This window comes from Apostichopus japonicus, chromosome 10, assembly GCF_037975245.1.
Source record: "Apostichopus japonicus isolate 1M-3 chromosome 10, ASM3797524v1, whole genome shotgun sequence".
NCBI lineage: Eukaryota > Metazoa > Echinodermata > Holothuroidea > Aspidochirotida > Stichopodidae > Apostichopus > Apostichopus japonicus.
In genome coordinates, this window is record NC_092570.1 from 9,533,592 (window position 1) to 9,536,955 (window position 3,364).

Genomic DNA, 3,364 nt, shown 5'->3' on the forward strand with positions numbered 1-3,364 from the left:
CTACCCCCCCCCCCCTTCCCCCAATGCGACCTACAGTGTGTACTGTCCCCTAATTGCAAAACGTCTTCGTGAAAACTGGCATCACCTATATTTCAAATAATCATGGAAAAGAGATCATATGTTGGTTTTGTTGAGCGAAACTTAATCAATGATCAGAATTTGGTGATTGTAAGAAATGAAAACGCGTCAAATTGTGCTTATTCCTATATATATATTCCTGAGCGATGAAATTCATGCATGCTAGTTTACGATAGGTAGCCTTAAACCTTTATCAGATGGCAGCGGAGTAGAGTAACAAGATCTCTTGCTTTAGTCCAAAATAAAAATCTATAAAAGCTAGGTTTATGATCGTCGGATAAGTCCCTCAAAAAAACTATATAAAAGTGACTATGTACATGTTTGTAAAAACGTCTGTGAAAACCTTTTTTGTTGACATTTTACAAATTACTTGGTGATATTAGAAATTAAAAAAAGAAAGCTAGCACAAGGTTTGAAAGTCTATGCTATACTTTTCCACTCTTCTAGTTCAAAATATAAATGGTCAAGTTTGAGCACAATTAACATATACCACGATAACCCAAAATTATAAACTATCATATATGGTGGTTAAGGCATGTCAGTAGCAGAAGCGGATCCGGTAATGGGTGTGCATACTTGGTTATAAATAATATATAAATAAGTACATAGAGATGGCAATAATATATATCCAACTCTATGAAAAGGAATTCATCCCACATCCCACATCATGCTTAATATGCCTAATACATAGGCCTAATAATGATATCATTATCATAGCTTATTGAATTATGTATAATATAGCAACAGATGGCTCTCCTTATTCGAAGAAGAATTTTGCTATCGATTGACATCGATAAAATAAGTCCCTCAGCACAGACTACTACCCACCCACCCCCCCCCAAACACCATCACCAGTGCAACCACCATGGGTATAAAATCTTCACAAGTTACAGGACATGAGTATATAGTGTGTCCCTCATTAGCTCAGAAATTCCTGTCTATGGGCCTAGATGAAATTATCAACAGGTACCCAATAAGCATCTTTGATCATCCTGTGGATTAATTAATTTTCATCGGGTGATTAAACTAAATTACCTCGAGCAGGGCCGGATTTAGTTTATGGGGATCGAGCACCAAGTGTTTGTTGGGGGGGGGGGGGGGTTAGTACGACTATACCATTACAAGTAAAATAGTCTGAACGACATATTCCAATAACCGTTAGAGATGCATTTTACATATACATATAACCACTTGCACATTCATACAACTTTAAGCTATCAGGCATAAGTGCAGTCACTGTGTTAGTTATATTGTGTTGCTCCCTTAGCGGTAGTAGTAGTCTTTGCTATTTCTTTACAGTATTAGTTAATATCTCTTAAACGGATCTCAGTTATTCAAATCACGGTGAGACTGTCGTTCTGCCAATTCAGAAACGATATATATCATGTCGCCCATCGGTATAAGACTGCGACTTTTAATGTCAAAATAAGTAGGGGCCAGAAAATGTCACCATTTTGGACGAAACGAAATGCGCTTCAGGGGGTTATCGCACCGAGCTGTAATAATAGGTTGAAAGATTGATCCTAGATATTAGCGGGGGTGTGAGGGGGGGGGGTTGCTCTGAATATACGTAAGTTTATAGAGCCACTGTTTCCATAATGAAACACCCAACCGCTTTATACAAAATATTCTGTAAAAATAGATAAACCGAGGAAGTCGAAAGGGAATAAGGCGACAATAAATATTGCGGTATTTTGAATTTTCCCTGATATCTTATAGGCATATCTTATGATTTGGGAAAACTTGGGCCCCATCCAGCTCGGTTATAACCAAGTTCTTGTTTTTATTGTGTTTGCAATCAAATAAATTGACGGTCTATTATACCTTTTGCGTCAAAAAATGATCCAATTCTTCGAAGTGTTATTTCAAGAGTGACCTTTTTGTTGAGAAATTAATGCCAAGGCTTTGTTGAAAACAAAAGCAGAAAGGAACAAAAACAACATTGAATTGCTAGAAATTGTTGAACGGATGCATAAAGGCTCTATTTTAACCGAGGGCTTTAATATGATTTTGCTGTTCATTTCCTCAAATCAAAGTCACAAGTTCCATTCCCCTAATATGAGTCAAGTTATGCCCCACCCCCTGCACCCCTCCACCGCCTCCACCCCCTCCACCCCTCCACCCCCTTCACCCCCTCCACCCCTCCATCTCCCCTCAGAAAACTTCAGCCGCCTCTGACGTATATAATGAATAAGTCACGGGAAGTAAACATGCTGGATATCGTATAATGGAAAATGACACCTCGCATATTTAGTGTTACGCACATCTACGAACATCCGCGTCATTATCTAGGAGGCCTGTCTTATCATGTAGGCCTATAGCCTATTTTGGCTAACTGATACAATCACAAAAACAATAATATACTAGAACTGCATTTGCCTGCAAATACGCAGTATTTTAGTGCGCATGGAGTACTTGCAGTATTAGGAAGAACTTTTCTGTTGTTCATGGAGATATTTTGGAGGCGGATAACACACAAGGGAGTATAATAATGTAGGTACCTACAAAGTGAGGGCGCTCATGAGCGCCGTGACAGGCTCAGAATAAGTTGGCTACGCAGCTTGCCTCTGAAACTGCAAATGTACAGAGACTATGAAACGTTAAGTTTCAACGTCCAGTCATGTAGGTATCGTTCACTTGGCCAGTAATGCCAATATTGTAACACACACGCGCACTGTCATAATTACTTTATGTATAGCTGTATTATTATTATTACTTTTCTTATGTCATAGCAGAAGTGGAGGAAGTTAAAGAAGATAAAGAAGAAGAAGGTCAATGAAAAGTTTTTCACATCAATCATATATGGCATGCATGTATTCGTCACCCTCGGTAAATTCAAAACGATGCGAGCAGTGACGTACTTTAGGCATGTAGGAATCTGGTTTACAGAGGAGTGGCTATACCATGGTGACGGGAAGCTGAATGTGAATGGCTAAGGCGAGGGGGTGGGGGGGGGGTGGAGGTCGAGTATGGTAGTTCTGTATATCATCAATAACAAAACTGGTACTCGGAACTGGACACACGCAGCCAGCAAAAGGTCCAGTTATGTGGTCCACGTTGTGGGTAATTCATTCTCAACAATATTTGAGGTGGCCGCTCAGTACGGTTTTGAGAAATCACAATCTGTGAATTTGAGTAGTTATACCCAATCTAAGTTCGTCGCAAGGTTGGCACCGTTTCGATACATTAATGTGAACGGGTCTATAACTTCTAAACCGTAGTGACGTATCATTTTTTACTAGAAGTTCAGGAAATTAATGACTAGCTTGAATTTTTCGCGCTTCCG